General features: G+C 41.5%; 1 long non-coding RNA gene across 1 annotated transcript in view; it reads left to right on the top strand.

Annotated features, from left to right (window-relative positions):
* Window positions 1–20,426, top strand: part of LOC121159916 — a 116,566-nt gene that overhangs the window by 49,132 nt on the left and 47,008 nt on the right. Inside the window, exon 3 of the long non-coding RNA XR_005884467.1 lies at window positions 14,827–14,870. This is a non-coding gene — a long non-coding RNA (uncharacterized LOC121159916). The remainder of the gene's footprint in view (window positions 1–14,826; window positions 14,871–20,426) is intronic.

The raw sequence follows: 20,426 nt of genomic DNA, 5'->3' as shown, positions 1-20,426 counted from the left end.
TCGGATCGGCATAGTATCGGCCCGTTGCGCTCACTTGGGGAGTGAATCATCGGACGGAAGATCTTCCTATCTGTCTCTCCTCTCTGTATATCCGCCTTTCCAATGAAAAAATAATAAAAATAAATCTTTAAAAAAAAAAAAGAGTCGTCCTGTGTTAAACAAGAACCAGAACATTCCCTACGATAGCCACCACTTACTATCTCCAACAATATTCAAGGCTTTGTATTTTTAAAAAAGACTTATTTAGTTTTATTGGTGAGGCAGAAATGCAGATACAGGAGGAGATGACAATGATCTTGTATCCACCGGTTCAATCCCCGAGTGACTGCGGGCGCAGGAGCTGAGCCCATCTGAGGATTTGAAGTTGGGATCCAGGATTAGCAAGTGCAGCCTGTTGAGCCACTGTGCTGGCCCCAACGCTTCTGTATTTTCTATGGGAGAAATAGGCACGTCCATGCTGCTGGGGGGATGTGGATCATATTTTGGTAGGACAATTTAGACAATGTGAATTCAGGCCCTAAAAATGTTTTTCCCTTTTGACCTTACAATTTCATTTTCAGGAAATGGTCCTAAGAAAAATCAATAGGGTTATGGGGAAATTTAGTTAGCATTTTTCTTGTTTTTCTTTAAGATTCATTTGTTTTTCTTGGAAAGGCAGATTTACAGAGAGAAGGAGAGACAGAGAGAAAGATCTTCCACCTGCTTGATCACTCCCCAAATGGCTGCAGTAGCTGGAGCTGAACTTATGTGAAGCCAGGAGCCAGGAGCTTCTTCTGGATCTCCCACGTGGGTACAGGGTCCCAAAGCTTTGGGTTGTCCTTGACTGCTTTCCCAGGCCACAAGTAGGGAGCTGGATGGGAAACAGGTCTGCTGGGACTAGAACTGTTGCCCATATGTGATCCTGGCACGCTCAAGGCGAGGACTTTAGCCGTTAGACCACTGCACTGGACCCTCCCTAAATTATGGTGACTGAATAGTGGAATAGCTTGTTATCACTGAACCATACTGCAAAATTCGAGTTAAGACAAATGCTGGTATAATTTGAGAAGACTGTACTCACACTGTTGAGGCTGAAACCTTCTCTGCCAGTTCCCACCTGTGTGGTATTGGAGAAACACAGATTATTCATCGGATAATGGCAGTTCTAGATAATAACATGTGACGAGTTTATGATTCTAGTGAGAGAATGCTTGATAAACTTCTGAAACAGGGACCTAATACATAATAAGTACCTGATTATTATTATTATGAAGTAAAAACCATTAAGGCATTTTTAAAGAAATAAGACTATATGAAAGGAAAAAAAGCTTATTTACTTATTTATTCTATACTTATTTATCGAGTTTACTCTATGTGCTAAATTGTGGGTTATAACAGTGGATAAAAGAAACAAATGTCTAGGAGCTGACCTGGTGGCTCACCAGGCTTTGCCTTTACCTTTAAGCACTGGCATCCCATCTGGGCCCCAGTTTGTGGCCTGGCTGCTCCACATTCCATCCAGTTCCCTGCTTATGGTCTGAGAAAGTCATGGAGGTTGGTCCAAGTCCTTCAGACCCTGTACCCATGTTGGAGGCTCCTGGCTCCTGGCTTTGGATCAGCTTTTACAGCCACTTAGGGAATCAACTGGTAGAAGGAATCTTTCTCTCTTTTTCCTTCTCTCTGTAAATTTGCCTTTTAAATAAAAATAAATGCATCTTGAAAAGGAAACGTGTGTATGTATATGTGTACATAAGTATATGTGCATGTATGTGTATATATGTGTGTGTGTGTGTGCATCTGTGTATGGATTGAGTCTCAGTTCAGAGAGAAAGCCTTCATAAAAGTTGGATGCTGGGCCCGGCGCGGTGGCGCAGTGGTTAAGGTACTCGCCTTGCACGCCCGGGATCCCATATGGGCGCCAGTTCTATCCCGGCAGCCCCGCTTCCCTTCCAGCTCCCTGCCTGTGGCCTGGGAAAGCAGTCGAGGACGGCCCAAAGCTTTGGGAACCTGCACCCGTGTGGGAGACCCAGAAGAGGCTCCTGGTTTCGGATCGGCATTGCATCGGCCGTTGCACTCACTTGGGGAGTGAACCAGTAGAAGATCTTCCTCTCTGTCTCTCCTCTCTGTATATCCGCCATTCCAATAAAAAAATAATAAAAATAAATCTTTAAAATAAAAAAAATGAAAGTTGGATGCTTTTGTTCAGGCGCACAGGTCAGGGACCCATCCCCAGGAACTGGGGTTCTGCAGCTCTGGGGGTAGGAGTTGTAAGTGCACCGGTGAAGTCTGCCTCAGGTCCGTGGAGACTACACACTGGGTTAAACATCACCGAGCCATGAGTATTACTGTTTGGAGGGGAACTGGGAGTGACTGTAATTTTTTATTGTTTTTGTTTCCTTGGGCCTTGTAAGGCTTCTGCCCTTGGTAAGAATGTTTTTCAAAATTAGAACAAAGTAAACATTTTCTGAGTGTAAACATGCAATAGCCAGGCCACTCCTGTCTGTCTCTCTCACCACTCCAACCCAGCGCAGACAGATGCATTATCTCAAAGACTCCAGATTAGAAAAGGCCTCTGGCAACAGAGGGTGGGGGCTGTGATTCTCAGAGAGCCGCAGAATCACACAGAGAAGGTGAAAATTTCTTGCCCAAATCATCTGCTCTTGTTTGAACGCGTTCCAGCCCAGCCTCTCCTAAGCGAAGGGACCTCTTTAAAGATGCATTTTATTTGCTTTCTTTTTCTTGCAAATTCTTCTGCCCTTGAGGTTTACCCAGGGACTCTGGTAATTGGTGCGGTTTCTGGCGTTATTTGTATGGACACTGTGTAGTGCAGAAGTAGGGGGAGAAAGCTCTGCAGTCATCCTGTGCTTGTATCAGGTGAATTTATATTTTATGCTTCTTGGTCAGATTGATTTTTACGAAACACCCTGGGGTGTTTGCAAATATGGAAGTTCTTGTAGCATTGGTTGCTCGTTTGCATTTACAGGAAGAATAAAAAGGATTTGGAAACAAAACAAAACAAAAATCCTGCCCTCTCTGCTGACAAACTCTAGTTTCCCCAGGAGTGTGGGAGGGAAGGAGATGAAGGACTTTGAACGGGAGGAAAAATTAGAGGCAGTGAGATCAGAGATGAGCGTGCACAGCTGCCCTGACGGCTGCTGGGCCCCAGGAATCATTTGTTAGATGTGTGCGGCAAGTTCACGATTACTGAGCAGGGCTTCCCAACGACGAGGGCCCATAGATTCAAAGCTTCAGAGTGCCCGAGCTGTGCGGCGAGTGGGTTCTGTGGTCCTGCTTTGAGTGTACTCTGAGGCACCGTGTTCCTGATGGAGGGAGCTTTGACACAGAAGGAGAACTTGCTAACTTGGTTATGTAACTGAAAAAAATATCTTCTTCCAGTCACAAACTAAACTTAAACCATACCCAGCTGGGTTACCAACTTCTTGCATGAGATGACGCTGGGGCTGACACGCTCTTCAGTGGCTTCCTTTTGATAGAGACAGGCCAAGTGTGCAGTGTCCACAGCGCTGTTTGCACATGGCAGTCACGGTGCTCTATTGATGAGATCTGAAGTCTACCCCAACATAAGTGCTTTTCATCCCCACGTAGGGAAAACACTCTTTTTTTGTAAATGATTATTACTGTGCTATAAGAGATCATTGCTTATAATGTAATTTTTATTTACAAGAAAAGGTTTCTCATGTTCTTGGTGAAAATCTCTCTGAGGTTTTACTTTTTTTTGGTAATTCTTGTGAATGGATCTGCTCTTGCCATTTCTCTCCGGGAATTTAGTATTGGTGCATTAAAAAATTGCTGTATTTTTGTATGTGTTGATTTTGTGTCCTACGACCTTATGGAAATTCTTTATCAATTCTGATAAGCATCTGGAAAAATCTTTAGTTTCAGTCCGCAGAGAATTGTGACAGGGAAATGGGCACCGAGGAGACTGTCTGGGCTTCTATCTCACAGGAAAGGATTTCCATGCAGACAAATCAGTGAACAAAGTGAGATTTATTGAAGATAGAAACCTCCTGCTGTAGCATTTAGGAGTTGTTGTTGGTGAGACTGTAAGACAGAAGGCCCAAGAGAATGGTGGGAGAGGTGTCATTTCAGTACAGTTTGGCTGAGCAGAGTAATAGCCAACATTTAATAAGGGCAGGGATAAAATTCACTCTAAGGCCAGAACTGTAATGCTGTCTACAAGGGTGTGGCCGCTGCCTTCTGTCCATTCTGCTTATGAACTAGATCCTCACAGTGTGACGTGGCCCTTAAGTCTTGGCACAAGCACTTTCTGGGCAGAAGCCGTCCAGTATGCTTTTAAAGGGACTTGTCCTTCCCTCTTTCCAACAGGGCCCTGACCCTGAGCATGTTGAATGGTCACAGAATCGTGTTATCTGCAAACAGGGCTAGTTCGGTCTCCTCCTTTACTGTTTGTATGTGGTTTATTTCTTTCTCTTGCCGAATTGCTCTGGCTGAAATTTCCAGTGCTTTGGAAAATAGGAGTGGTGACAATAGACATGCTTGTCTGTTGCAAATCTTAGAGGAAATGCTTTCAACTTTCTCCAGGTGATTACGACAAAACACTACGTGACTGTTAGAGACACACCTTATTATGTTGAGCTATAGTTCTTGTATAGATGTTTACTGTGAATGGATTTGAATTTTATTGAATCCTTTTTCCTGTATTTATTGAAATGATCCTAATGATCCTGTGATTTTTTTTAACCTTTTCTTTCTTTTTTTTTTTTTTTTTGCACTCAAGGTAGTGTTTCTTGTAGGTAACAAATCCATGGATTTTAAAAAATCCATTCAGCCAGTTTGTATCTTTTAATTTGGGGGAATTTAGACTTTTCTTCCCCCCGGGTTTATTTTATTTTTACTTGAAAGGCAGGAGCTTTTTCCAGATTTCCCACTGCTTTCCCTGGCCGTCTTCCATTGCTTTCACAGGCCATAAGCAGAAAGCTAGATTGGAAGTGGAACAGCCAGGACTCAAGGCAGCACTCAGTGGGATGTCAGCATTGTAGGCAGAAGCTTTGACTACTGTTTCACAGCACTGGCCCCAAATTTAGAATGTTTGTAATTCAATTTATTGTAGATAAATAATGAATTAGTTACACTGCTTATGAAATCTCTTTATTTTGAATACTTTTTTTTGTTTGTTCCCAGTGCTGTTCTGATGGTGTTTATCTTGCTTTGTTTTTTACATGTAGAACCTCTTTTTTTTAAAGAGTTATTTTTATTGCAAAGTCAGATATATAGAGAGGAGGAGAGACAGAGAAGATCTTCTGTCCATTGATTCACTATCCAAGTGGCTGCAATGGCTGGAGCTGAGCCAATCTGAAGTCAGGAGCCAGGAGCCTCTTCTGGGTCTCCCACTCAGGTGCAGGGTCCCAAGGCTTTGGGCCGTCCTCAACTGCTTTCCCAGGCCACAAGCAGGGAGGTAAATGGGAAGCAGGGCTGTCAAAATTAGAACCAGCATCCATAGGAGATCCTGGCATGTTCAAGGCAAGGACTTTTAGCCACTAGGCTACTGCTCCAAGTCCCATATGTAGATCCTCTTAAGCATCTTTATTAGGCTGGTCTGGTTGGGATGAATTTCTTTAATTTTCGCCTGTCTTGGAAAGTCTTTATCCTTCTTTATTAAAGATAGCTTCAGTGGATAAAGTAGTCTCAACTGGCAGGTGTTTTCCTTAGAACTTGGGAACATATCATCCTATTCTATCATTGCCTGTCATGTTTCTTTTGAAAAAGTTTGCTCTGTTTTAATGGGAATGACCTTAAAGGAGACTTGGGGCTTTTCTTCTGCAGATTTTAGAATTCTTTCCTTGTGTGTATTACACTTTATTTTTTAGTTAAAAAAAAAAAAAGACTTAATCAGCAGAGTGGCAGAGAAAGAAAGGGAGGGAAAGGGGAGAGAGAGAGTGAGAGAGCGAGTGAGCGAGCACGCGTGAGCAATTACATCTGCCGGTGCACTGTTGAAATGGCTGCAGCAACAAGGCTTTGGCCACTCTGAAGCCACAGGCCAGGAGTTACATCTCGGTCTCCCGCATGTGTGGCAGGCACTCTAGCATTTGAGCTCTCTTCCCAGGCACATTAGCAAGAAGCTGGAGTGGAAGTAGTGCAACTGGGACTCCAAGTGATGCTGCGATGTGGGGTGCCAGCATTATAAGTTGTAGTTTAACCAGATATACTGCCTATGGTTCATTTTTTTAAAAAGTCTATCCCAAATTATGATTTTTTGTTTTGTTTTGTTTTTAATTTGAAACGCAGAGAGGCAAAGAAAGTGGGAGAGATAGGTTTTCCATCTGTTTGTTTCTCTCTGAGTACCTGCAGTGGTAAAGGCTGGGCTGAACTGAAGCCAAGAGCCTGGACCTCCGTGTGGACCTCCAGATGGGGAGCGGGAACTCAGGTGCTTGAGTTGTCACTGTCGCCTGCTAGGGTGAGCATCAGCACACAGCTGGAGCCAGAATCCTCAGGTAGGGCTCAAATCCAGTGCCTTGGATACAGGATGCAAGCATGGCAGATGATGTGGTATCTGCTTTACCAAAGGTCCAGTCCATGTTTGGTTATTCAAGATTTCTAGCTTTTTGCATAGTTTCTTAATTTTAATCAGCTGTATTCTTTATCTCTGAGTATCCTTATCATCATTTTTTTCTGATTTCTTTGCCAGGCATTTCACGTCTTTCTGTGGGGTCTGATAGTAATGAGTTATTCATTCTCTATTGGAATATGTATTCTATCTTTTAATTATCCTTTTATTTGAAAGGCAGAGTTACAGAAAGAGAGAGAAAGGTAAGAGGATGGAGAGATAAGGAGATATCTTTCATCTAATGATTCATTAAAACGCTTACAATGTCTGGGGCAAGGCCAGGTCCAAGCCAAGACCCTGGAACTCCATTCAGGTCCTGCACATGGAAGGAGCCCAAGTCGTTGGAAGTGGAGCAGCTGGGACTTGAACTGGCACTCATGTGGGATGCTGGCTTTGCAGGTGGTGGCTTAACCAGTTGCTTCACAGCATTGGCTTGCTTTGCTTTTTCATTCTTTTTGTGTTTTTATGTTTGGTGGCATATACAAAACATAGCAGATCAGTTGTTGGTATCCTTTTCCAAGGGTGGCTTTTGTGTACTGAAGGCTCTTTATCTTATGAAGGCATTTATATATACTTTAAAATTATATAAAAATATATTAATTGCTGGAGACCAGCTGCAGCTGAGTTTGGAGCTCAGGGAGGGTGCGTGGAGTCAGCGATAAAGAGACCCGGACACTGTCACTTGGTGTCCTCGCAACAGCTCTAGAAGCTGTCCTTTTTTATTTACTCAGACACAAACAACTAATTGTTCTATTTTTACTTCAAGACTAAGGGGGCATGTACAGGCATTTGGTCATTCTGTCTGTATTAAAGGGCTAAGCAGGTGTCCCTAAAGATAATTCTGCAAAATACTGTATTCATTTCTTCAAAGCAAGCTATTGTTCATTCTTCAGTAGTAGCCATGGAGCAACAGGCAGGATTCCAAGGCACATGCGATTACCTGCTAATCAATAATACATTCTTACCACATTTCTGTTTGTACAATTTACCCATCATTTAATGGGAATAATATGTCACAAGGAAAAAACATAAAAATCCAAGACAAAAGTTTCAAATGTTAAATTCCCCTACAACTATAGACTCTACAATCCCATAAACAATCAAATAATAATTCAAAGCATATTTCTTTAATAAAATCATCCTTAATTCTCTAGCTAAAACTTATAAAAGCAGCTAAAAGAGTTATATTTTCTAGGCTCCAGAGAAATTGCAAAGACAGGCTAGCCTTTGAGATCACAGTAACTATATTTATTGCCATAGCAGTTTCAGCTCTTACTCTCACCACTTGCATTAATATTTAGGATATTTATCAAGCCCTTTCCCAGAGGGTGTGCTGCATGTCTGGGCCAGGTTCTATGGCAATGGGTAGGCACACAATAACGTGTCTAGAAATGGCATGGGCTTAATTATGCTCCTGTGTGTAGTCAAAGTCCCTCTCACCAGGACGTTATCAATAACATTAACTCTCAAGCTCACATGGTTGCAAAAGCCATCTCACAGGGGCAAACAACAGTGCCTCAATAGATTACAAAATTCTTAGTGGGGTGCTTGAGTGTCCATGGAAAAAGGGGGAGAAAGCGCATCAAGGTGGACAGAGAGACATCTATCAGGCCCTGCCAAACAGCTGGAAGCTCCCCTGGGCCCTGTCGAACAGGGAGCTGTTCTCTTTACACCTTTGTGTCATCCACACCTACTGCACGGACCCCTGGCACTTAATGATTTTCCTTAACTATAATGATGACACATTTATATCTTTGTTTTACTTAGGAAATACATTCATAAAATATCTGTAAATGTAAAAAATGACTCAGTAAAAAATTGTTCTCAGGGCCACTGAGCAGATAAATAAGTATCATAGTATTGGAAACTTTAGCAGAATATTCAATGAACAGCAGAAACCCAAATTGGGAGAGGCTTCGTCAGGGTTCAGGGTTTGATAAATATAAGTTGAAGAAAGTACCTTATGCGGTTGGCATGATGGCTCAATTGGCTAATGCTCTTTCTGCAAGCCCCAGCATCCCATATGGATGTGGGTTCGTGTTCTGGCTACTTCACTTTCCATCCAGATTCCTGCTTATGGCCTGGGAAAGCAGTGCAGAAAGGCCCAAAGCCTTGGGATCTGGCACCTGCATATGAGATCCAGAAGAAGCTTCTCACTCCTGACTTCAGATAGGCTCAGCTCCAACTGTTGCGGCCATTTGAGGAGTGAAAGATCTTTCTTTTGGTTTCTCCTCTCTGTAAATCTACCTATACAATAAGAAATAGAATAAATATTGAAAAAGTACTGTATTTTATCCTGTCATCTAGTATGGGATTTGCATACCAAAGCACTTTAATCTAGGCCTGACATGGAACAAGAATTGTGTCTTATCAAATACACTCATTATATTGTCTCTATCCTGCTCAAGTTCAGGTGTCAGAGAATCAAGATGGCGGGATAGGGTAAGGGCATGTTTAAATGGATGGAGAAACATTAGCCAGTAGGAAGCAGAGAGGGCAAATTCCAGGAAATAGGAAAAGACAGAACAACATCAGAGGGGCACCTGGAGACTGACAGACATTGGAAAACAACAGACACAATGGTGTGGTGTTGCAATGACCCCAGCAGTATTCAGCCAAGTGGTGATCTGAACTGCACTGGCAGCTGGAACTCCACAAGCAACAAGGTGGGAAGGGGTATTTACTGTGAGGTCAGGAGGTGAACTAGACAAAGAACTGTCTGTCTTGCTGGTCTGTTTGATTTGAGGAGGAGCAGAGACAGAGAGGCAGGTCCCAGACGGGCAGTACAGGAACAGGGTAGATTTCACAGCCCACTCTGCCCTCTAGAGCCAAGTTTTGCCATTTTGTTTAAGGGGGCAAATGCTATGGGCAATACTGTGCATGAACTGAGCTGGGAGTGAACTAATTTCTGGCTCAATGAACTGCAACAGCGTGGCATCCTAGAGGTTCCACCCAAGGTAGGTCTGAGTAGCCCTCAGACCTGACAGCCAGCAGCTCAAGAACTCTAGTAGTGGCACAGCAGGTGCCATTTTGTACAGTGTGGAGAAACTTTGAGACTGTAGGGATTGCAGTGAGCTGCACATGCACTGAGCTAGGAGTGAACTCACTGAGCTCAGTGCATTTCACTGGTCCTACAGGGGAAATATTACTGACTTTGCCATCGTATGGGTCAAAATAGGTCCATGTGGCCCTCAAACCTTACAGCCAACAGATTGTGGCAAGACCAGCACCACTAACAACCTAGCTATATAGGATACCTGGTATCTCCCTAATCCTGGGACCTGCTCCAACTGGAAGTGGGAGAAAGATTGTACAAGTAATGGTGCAGCCTCAGCATGGTATCACAGGAGGTGGAGACAGGTGAGCCAGGAGCTGGGGCTATGGAGACCATGGTGGAAATCTAATATAAGAACCCAGACCTAGAACTCAATGGGAGGAGTGGCACAAGGGACTGCAAAGAAAAAACCAACTTCAATAAATAAAATTGAACTGTAGACCTGTGGGTGACACAAGTTAGAAAACTGTCCTAAGGAGAAAAATCTGACCAAGAACAAAAGAAGAGACAAAGGCACAATGATTATTACTGAAGACTCCCTTGCAAGGAGCAAAAGCTTTTGCAAAGCTCAGAGTTAACTGAGGAAGGCATCAAGAAAATGGGGGATATAGAATTCAAAACAGTTTTGATTTTGATTTTTTTGTTAATTTCATCTCTTCAAAACACTGACTCATAGATCATACAGTAGCTTCATTTTTTAAAATTTTCTTTTTCATTTCTTCAGTGACAGTCATTCAGTAGCATGTTATTTAACTTCATGGCATTTTTAATTTCTTCTTTTCTTCCTGTTGTTAATTTTGTTTTATAGCTTTTCATTTAAGGGGATGTACAATAACTGTGTAATGGAGACTGTCATGTCCAGTAGCATGTTATTTAATTTTATGGCATTGTAAATTTCTCTTTTTCTTCCTGTCGTTGATTTTGTATTGGGCTTTTCATTTAAGGGGACGTATAGTAACTGTGTAATGGAGACTGTCATATCCAGAGGTGTTGGTACGATGCAGTATGCATCTCTACTTCCAGATCAAAGATGGACTCCCAATGGAACTTTTAACTATATCTTGACAATAGGATGCTGGACTCTCTGCTATTGTCTATGCTCACAATGAAAGACATATGACTATTTATGAAGAACTGTATTATAGTAATAATATTAGAGACTCTGTGGGAGGGGACTTGAAGAGGGGATAAGGGAAATCCCAGGGCTTATGGAACTGTATCATAAAATAATAATAATAATAAAAAAGAGGAAAAAAAATTGAGTGTCAGATAAGTCCAAGATAGTTTATTATTCAAATATAAAATACTTCTTAGTAAATCTTATTTATCATAAATACTTATTAATTTAAAAGGCAGAATGAAACACACATACAGAGGGAGAGACAGTGAGAGAGAGAGAGACAGAGCAAGAGAGAATGAAATCCTAGCTTTTCCTAGCTAATGGAACAATTCCTTAATATTAGAGATCTATCTTGTAGCCCTGGAAATCTGTTGCTGGTAAGATATGTGACCCTGTACATGTAGTTATTTTTAAAAACAGACTTATTTGTTTGGAAGAGTTACAGAGAGAAGAAGAGAGAGGGAGCAAAGGAGAGAGATGACCTGAGAAAGCAGTGGAAGATGGCCAGGGTCCTTGGGCCCCTTTACTCATGTAGGAGACCCAGAGGAAGCTCTGGGTTCCTGGCAACAGATCAGTGCAGCTCTGAATGATGCAACCATTTGCAGAATGAACCAGTGGGGTGGAAGACTTCAGTCTATTTCTTTCTCTCCTACTCTGTAGATCTGCCTTTCAAAATGAAGATAAAGAAATATATATTAAACAAAAGAGGAGATTGGATGTGGTTTTCATACTGTGTTTGGCAGCTGTGCCATTGCCAATCCCATTCATTATGGAAGATTGTGTTAGTTTCTGCTTCTCTGTTACAATAGGATTTGATGTATGAAAATTGGACTGGATAGTGTCTAAGTTTTTTGTCTTAAAAAAACCTCTTGGGCCTGGCACAGTGGCCAAGTGGCTAAAGTCCTTGCCTTGAATGTGCCGTAATCTCATATGGGCACCGGTTCTAATCCTAGCAGTTCCGTTTCCCATCTAGCTCCTTGCACAACCCAAAGCCTTGGGATCCTGCACCCATGTGGGAGACTTAAAAGAGGCTCCTGGCTACTGGGTTCGGATCAGCTCAGCTATTGTGGCCACTTGGGGAGTGAATCATCAGACGAAAGATCTTCTCTGTCTCTCCTCCTCTCTGTATATCTGACTTTGCACAAAAAATAAATAAATCTTAAAAAACAAAACCCTCTCATTCTGCGTCCAGTTTTTATCATGGTGTTTAGTTCAGGGGCAGCTAAAAAGGGATTGCTAGGCTTTTCAAACAAAGAAAATAAAAGGAAAGTTCTTGTGAATAATGGCTAATGTTAATGAACTGGTTGTAATGTGCTAAATGTTTCAAGATTATTTATTTCATTTGTTCCTCATCTCAGTCCTAGGAGGAAAGTTCTACTAAATGCTCACAGAGGAACTGATTTTTAAGGAGTTCAGATGGGGCACATTGCCAGTACATGAATCTAGACTTGCATTTTGAAAATTATGCACACGAGTCCTTTTCAGCTCTTCTTCATCCAAGAGTTCACTGGCTCTTCCGAGTCAAAGTTTTAAATAGTCTCAGGAGAAAATAGAAGATAATTTCCTTAACATCTGTGTTCTTGAGCCTGCCGTTAGCATTTACCCCACTGGGGGCACCATACTAAAAGAAATGACCTCCTGATGTTCAATTCCAAGTTTCTCCTTCAAGTTTCTCACAGTAATGGGCCAGCCATCTGTTGCACCTCAGGCCAGGTTTCTAAGCTGATTTACTGTTTTTGGCATTGCAGGAACATTTGTCCTCTAATAGTGGCCTGTCCTGGAAGCAGAGGCAGATGATAATCCCTGGGGGGCTGGAGATGGGAGTCACAGAGTTGGGTGATTAGACTGGATGGAGAGCATCATATCTGAATTCCTTCTCCTGCACAGAAGCATGATCTAACCAATGTTTGCATCGTGGTCTTTGGTAGTGGGATAAGAAAGACACAGTGCATCTAGGGTTTCCTTCCTTGGAGTCTAGCAGAGCAAGTTTGCCTGAGTCCTCTTAAGCATCAGTATGAGCCTTCATTGGTGTATGCACTGAGGGGTAGGATTGCTGGGTGGTAGGGTGAGGAGAGGGTGGGGTGGGGTGGACTCACAGGAAGTGAATCTGATGGACTTGAGAGCTTTCTCATATTGCTAATTGAGTCTCACATTATAGATGAAAATAAAATCATTTCAATTTTCAGCTGGTACTAGTTGAGTTGAACAGAGGTTATTTCCCCTGCCAGGAGACCCTGAGCTCCCCCAGATGCCATGGCATAATCATCTGTGAACTGACCCCTGGCTTCTGTTACCCCATGTCTGCTAGGTCGAATGTGGTTTAGATTTATGCCAGGTTCTTCCCTTGGTAGAGGATCCAGATGTTCTAGAAATAATCGTGTTCTTGAATTTTTTTTCAAAGATTTATTATTTGTTTTTATTGGAAGGTCAGATATACAGAGAGAAAGAGACACAGGGAGGATGATCTTCTGTCCACTGATTCACCCCCCAATTGACCGCAATGACCAGAGCTGATCTGATCTGAAGCCAGGAGCCAGGAATTTCTTCCAGGTCTCCCATGTGGGTGCAGGGTCCCAAGGTTTGGGCTGTCTTTAACTGCTTTCCCAGACCAGAAGCAGAGAGCTGGATGGGAAGCAGGAGTGCTGTGAAATGAACTAGGGCCCATATGGGATTGTGGCATGTGCAAGGCAAGGACTTCAGCCACTAGGCCACTGTGTTGGGTCCTTGTTCTTGAATTTTTAACAAGAAAAAAGTGACTGTGTCTGGCCAGAGTTTGCCAGAATGGAACTCATGCTGATCAGAGCCTTTTTTCCCCCCATTAAATAATGACTCCCAATTTTCTCCTCTGAGACCCCAAATAGACTGTCTTCTACTTCCTGTCTCTGTGGATTTTCTTGTTCTTGGTGCCTTATGTGAATGGAATCCTGCAGTACTTGTGCTTTTCTAGTTGGCTTACTTTGGTAGTTACAAATGCTTTTGAGGTTCATCCAGTTTGTCTCATGTATCAGAGTTATAGTTCCTTTCAATAGATGAATAGTGTTTTTTTTTTTTTTTTGAGATTCGCTTATTTTTATTAGAAGGAAGATTTACAGAAAGGAGATACAGAGAGAAAGATGTTCCATCTGCTGGTTCATGCTCCAAGTGGCTGCAACAGCCAGAGTTGAGGTGATCTGAAGCCAGGAGCCAAGAGCTTCTTTTGGGTCTCCTGCACAGGTGCAGGGTTACAAGGCGTTGGGCCATTATCCACTGTTTTTCCAGGCCACAGTCAGGGAGTTAGATGGGAAGTGGAGCAGCCAAGATATGAACTGGCACACATGTAGGATGGCTGGCACAATCAAGATGAGGATTTACCTACTAAGCCATTGCACTGGACCCAGATGAATAGGATTTTTAAAAAGATTTACTTACTGTTTTTCGCAGTACAGATTTATAAACATAGGAGGTCAACCCTCCCTTCCTCATATCCCCCTCCTATTATTTGTCCCAAGATTATTACAATGGCAGAGTCATTATTTCAGCTTGAATAAATGTGTCATAGCATAGGAAATATATGAAAATATATTTCAGCTTATATAAATGTGTCATAGCATAGCAAATATATGAAAAGAAAGAGACTAGAGTGATGTAATATGAAAACATAATCAAAATATTATGTGTGAATAGATACATGGTACATTTGTACAGATGAATAATATTGCATTGTATATATAGATTTAAATGAATATATATGAATTGATTTTTGAAATATATATATATTTAAAAAATCAGTTCCTCCATGGGTGGAGTTTTAGGCCCATCTTCTGGCTGCTGTGAATGATGAATAATGCTGCTATGGAACATTACTGTGTGAGTAACTAGGATTCTGCCTTCAGTTGGTGGGGTTATATCTCTGAATAGAATTGCTGAATCATATGATTTTTTTTATTGTGCTAAGAATACTTAGCCTGAGACCTAACCTTTTAATGTTGTTTAAGGATACAGTATTGTAGGCACACAACTATGTAAACAATTTCTAGAATTTAGTCATCTTGCATAAGCAAACTTTCAATCAATTGAATGACAACTTTCTGTTCATCTCTCCCTCAGGGCCTTGGCAACCAGTGATCCACTGTGTCATGCAGACGCCTCATGTAAGTCAAATCATACATACATTCTCACCAGCTGTAAAAAGGGGCATTAATTTCTTCCCATCCTTACCCCTATTTCTTGTCTTTTAAATAATTACCTTAGGGCCCAGTGCGGTGGCGCAGTGGTTAAGGTACTCGCCTTGCACGCCCGGGATCCCATATGGGCGCCAGTTCTATCCTGGCAGCCCCACTTCCCTTCCAGCTCCCTGCCTGTGGCCCGGGAAAGCAGTCGAGGACGGCCCAAAGCTTTGGGAACCTGCACCCATGTGGGAGACCAGGAAGAGGCTTCTGGTTTCGGATCGGCATTGCATCGGCCGTTGCACTCACTTGGGGAGTGAACCAGTAGACAGAAGATCTTCCTCTCTGTCTCTCCTCTCTGTATATCCGCCTTTCCAATAAAAAAATAATAAAAAAATAAATCTTTAAATAATTACCTTAACAAATATAAGGTGACAGATATTCATTATGATTTTGATTTTCACCTTTCTGGTAAGTTCTATTAAGCATGTTTTCATAGGTTGGTTATTTGCATATCTTTGAAGAAATGTGAATTTAGTTCCTTCTTCCATTTCTAATCAGGTTATTGGTTTTACTGCTGTTGAGTTGTGTGAGTTCCTAATACATTTTGGAAATTAGTATCTTATCAGCTCCATTGTTTGCAAATATTGTTTTCCAATTCTATAGGTTGCCTTTTTACTTTGTTGATTGTTTCCTTGACTTTGCAGAATATTTTTATATTGTATTTATATTTATTGGAAAGGCAGATCAGATTTACAGAGAAAGAGAGAGAGAAATCTTCCATCCACGGGTTCGCTCCTCAAATGGCTGGTCCAAAGCCAGGAGCCAGGGTCTTCTTCTGGGTCTCTCGTGTGGAGGGAGGGTGCCAAGGCTGTGGGCTCTGCTTTCTTGCCCTCCCAGGCCACAGTTGGGGAGCTGGATGGGAAGTGAAGCAGCAGGGACACGAACTGGCACCCTTACGGGATCCCAGTGCTTGCAGCGGGGATGGTTAGCCAAGCGAGGCATCGCAACAGGCCCAGAAGGATTTTTGGTGGTACCATTTGGCTTTCTTTGCTTTTTTGCTTGTGGTTTTGTTGTCACAGCCAAGAAATTGTTGTTCAGGTCAGTGTCAAGAAGCTTCTTCTTAGGTTTTCTTCAGGTCTGAGTTTTTCACTCCTTATCTTAATTTGAGCTAATTTTTGTATGTAGTGTGAAGTAAAAGTCTAACTTTATTTTTTTGCATATTTGGATGTAGTTTTCCCAGAACCATGTATTGAAGTGACTTTTCTTTTCTCATTGTATATGCTTGATACCCTTGTTAAAGATAAGATTTAACTTTTTGAGGTTATACAGAATATTTCAAAAAGTCCATGGAAAAATGAAATTAAAAGGTAAGCTTATGCATGCTTTTTGTGAATTTTAATTTTTTGGGTAGAAATTTTTGAAAGGGTTTTTATATTGAGTTATAAGTTACTTGGGTTGTTATTTAATATTGGTGATTTCAATTTTTAAGTTTAATATCCTTTTATGTTGGTAATCATACACAGTAGTTCTTACATTTAAGTATGTATAAGAATTAGGATACTGTCTATGCCTACAAGGCCATGATACACTTAAGGAGCAGAATGTTGGACTTGTACTGATGCTAAAGGACTACACTGCTGTAATAACACGGGAGGAAACAGTGTCAGGGAGAAAGGGGAGGGAGGCCGGGGACATGTGGGGGAATCCCTGTACCTACTAAACTGCTTCTTGGAAAATAATAATAGTAATAATAATCATATTTAAAAGACTTGACCACACAGGAAACTGGCTTCCATTACAGTCTTTGATTAAATAGGTGTGCCGTGGGGGTACCCACAGCTCTTTTTTCTAACTAGTTACTTCTCAGGAGAGGTTGATATTACTGTCTGGAGTCACATTTTGAGAACCATAGATAGCTCTTACATACTGGAAATTCCTGCAGTGAGAATATAGGTTATTGAGTTAAAAAAATGTAATAAAATTTTTAAGAAACCTGATAATTCCTGAAATTGATATATTTTATTTCAGAAATACTTACTACCTATAAATTTGCTGTTTCATTTTTAATTTATAATAGATAATTTTTTTCAGGTCTAATGGTTTTATAAGGTCCCATCCACTGCAAAAATAATTAATCACTGCATTTAAAACATTGATGGGGAAAATAGCCTTACCTCATTAAGAAAAAAAAAAAGGAGACTGGGTAGCGCCACATTGTGCGGATTCACCATAATTTAATTAATCACATATCATCATTAAACAGAAGCCGTTTGCATTCATTGCTCTCAGTGAGCAAGCTCCAGTGCACATCTTGCTGCACCCGGGGGCTCGTAATTCTGGTGCTTGTTGAGTGTTCTGCCTCATCTGGAGAGCTTGCCTGTTCCAATGCTCAGACCTCACTACCAGAGGCTTTGATTTTGTTAGTCTGAGTGCTGTTCCAATATAAGGATTTTTTTTGGGCTTTATCCTTTAAAAAATGATTTCCTTTTAAAAAATGATTTTATCAAAGTACAGAGTTCACATCCAGAAATGCACCAAAGCGTATAAATGAGTTTTTTTTCCCTCTGATCACATTCATATTCATTATCATTATAAAACAAAAAAGTAATGTATCGCTAGGTTTTTTCGGATAATTTGAATTTGCAGGCAAGGTTGAGGCTCACTGCTCTGTGTGTAGCTATGGCCGTTTGTGCTGTATTTGGTGTAGCCTGGGGCATCCCCTGGAGATCTTATGCTGGGAAGATGGGAAACATGTAATTATTTACTTATTTTTACTAGCTTTGAGGGGTGAGTATTTGACTAGCAGGTATGATGCTGGTTAGGATACTGGCTCCCCTGAGGTCAACGTCTAGCTGTAGGTGCTGGCTCCTGCTTCCTGTTAACATGGATGCCGGGAGCAGGAGCAGCGGTGCTGGCTCCAGTCTCTGGGTTCCTGCCCCGCTTGTGAGAGACCTGGACTGTGTTTCTGCTCCCAGTTCCAGGTTCCCGATCATTGTGGAGGGGCGGGAGTGAACCAGTAGTGTTCGGCTTTTCTATTTCTCGAAAACAAATAATAAAAATGATGTTGGAAAGGCCTTCTCACAAATCACCAAATGCTATGTTGTTAGATGGTTAGCCGTGGCAGAGCGCTCCACGGGGCTCTGCTCTGAAATGTGCATACGCTCACTCTTTTCCAGACACCTTGGCGTATTTCCCAGTTTTAAACAATTTTTTAGAAATAAGGGCTGGTATACTATGTGCATGGAAAAAAAAAATTTGGGCCTCTAATTCTTTGAGAGTTTGTCCTCTGCCTTTGTTCCACATATGCATTGCAGGGAAACTGATCTTTGGAAACAAAAAGTCGCAGTCAATCTTCCCAATACCAACGAGCCAAATCACTGGGTATTTGAAATCTTGGAACAAGGGGGAGCTTATGTTTTGCATGAGGCCAAATTCAACCTATCTTATGTTGATGTAGTCAAGAATAGGTAGAAATGAATTACTGATTTAATAATTGTGAAGAGCAGGCCAGTTGAATTGAGGATGGGGTTGGACAACGATGGCTAGTCCCTCCGTTCTGAGGTGTGGGCAACAGAACCTGGACACATTTTCCTTGTTTTCTCAGGGCCGACTAACAGGAGAACTGTCTTCCTATTTCGCTGGTCACCTCTCGGCTGGTGGGTTTCAACAGGGATGAATCAGTCTGGTCAAGGTTGTTTGGGGTCCTCTTATTTTTAAACTTCCCTCTGATTTCATTTCAAGCATTTTCATCATTTACATAATAAGCAGACAAAGGTGGGTGTTGTGACACACCAGGTTGAGTCCCTGTTGAGGACTGAGTGCGTGATTGTATGCCAGCTACTCTACACTTCTGACGCAGATGCCAACTGCTGTGCCTGGAAGGCAGCAAACTTAGGTTCTTTGGTTTCCACCATTCTCATTGGAGACTTGGCTGGAGTTCCTGGCTCCTGGCTGTGGCCTTGTCTAACCTTAGCCATTGTGGGCATCTGGGGAGGGAAGCAGGTAAATCTCTATCATCTTCACGATGAAAGAGACTGTTGCTGTCTAAGCTGGTAGTGACTATTCTGATGCATTTTTGGAATTATATGGTTTAATTGTATCTCTAACTCTTTTCCCCCTGAATTGAACGTGATGTCTACTTGCTCCTACATGTGAACAGGTGGTAGAGAAGAGCATGCCATACATTAAATCTCTAGCCTCAAGCCAGACTGTCTTTGACCTTGTAGTGATGCATGATTCCTCAAGCCTCTGATCCTTTTGGATAATTGTATCCCAAGTCTTTAATTTTCAACCCATTCTATCAAAACTCACATGTGGGTGACATAGGCTCCATTCATTCTTAATAAGGAATATTTGATTGTAAGAATTTGTTAACTGTCTCAGAGATTTAATTTTTAAGAAATGTATGTTTTTTTAAATAAGAAAAGCTCTTGTTTATTATTTAAGGCTTAGGAAATGCAGACATGTATTAAGATCAGAATTTACATTACTTGTACAGCATTATTTATAGATAATGTTAACATATCGCTCTATTTCCTTTCAGATATGCACATTTTTGAAAAAAAATCAAAATTATATTGTTTTATTAACTTTTTAATTGTACTTTCCAAAAGTGAAAGTTTTCATATCACTAGAAGGAATTGAAGAAATTTTATGGAGAAATAAAATGAGAGGGAGGAAGTGAGTGGGAGTGGGAGTTGGCAGCAGGGCACACAGATTGTCATGATAGAATAGTCTCAAGTTGCTTCCACCCAAAGAAATAATCTTTTGGCCATGTGTTGGGCTGGCAGAGATGATCTCTTCAAGGGAGATATTTGGAGGTTTTTGCATTATTATTCATGTAGGAAGTCGGCGATTCTAAGGCATTATCCTTCTGGTTTGAGCGCATGTGTATTAGAGCCTTTCCTAGTTTTGTAAATGATACCATTGCCCACCTGATTATCCAAGTCACTTTGATTGCCTTGGAGGTTTGACCTTTAAAGTACTTCCTGATTCTGAGCATTTCTTGCTGTTTTCATCATTGCTTTCATCATTACTTCCTTGATCTAAGTCTCTATCATTTGTCACATAGTCGAGAAAAATGAACAAAGATCAAATAATCGAGGCAAATAATTGAGGCCTGTGTACTCAGAGCTTGCTTTAGCAATGGAATTAGTCACCAACTCTTGGGATTTGGCTCAGACGCAAGGACAGGTGGAGTGCTGAGGGAGCTTTATAAAGTAGAAGAAGGGAAGGTTTCAAGTATGTTCTATTTGTAGGCTGAGAGCACCGGAGGCTGTTTGGAGGTGGGCTAAGTAGGAGCAGAATGTCTATGTGATTGGTGAAGGGAATGTATTTCATTTTCTTTGGTTTGTTCTAAGCTGGAAGCAGGAACAAAGTGTGGCTGTCATTTATGAATCAGTTTGCCTGTTTTGGGCTGATTGTTAGAGGAGATAGTATTTGGCTTCCTGGATTGATTGCTTATTTCTTTTTTTAAAGATTCATTTGTTGACTTGAAAGGCAGAGTTATGGAGACATAGGAAAAGACAGAAGAAAATA

The sequence above is a fragment of the Ochotona curzoniae genome, unplaced genomic scaffold, assembly GCF_017591425.1.
Source record: "Ochotona curzoniae isolate NIBS_2020 unplaced genomic scaffold, NIBS_Ocur_1.0 contig_1, whole genome shotgun sequence".
In the NCBI taxonomy this organism is placed as follows: Eukaryota; Metazoa; Chordata; class Mammalia; order Lagomorpha; family Ochotonidae; genus Ochotona; species Ochotona curzoniae.
The sequence above is the reverse complement of the archived record's forward strand: the minus strand, read 5'-3'. Positions and strand labels throughout refer to the sequence as shown.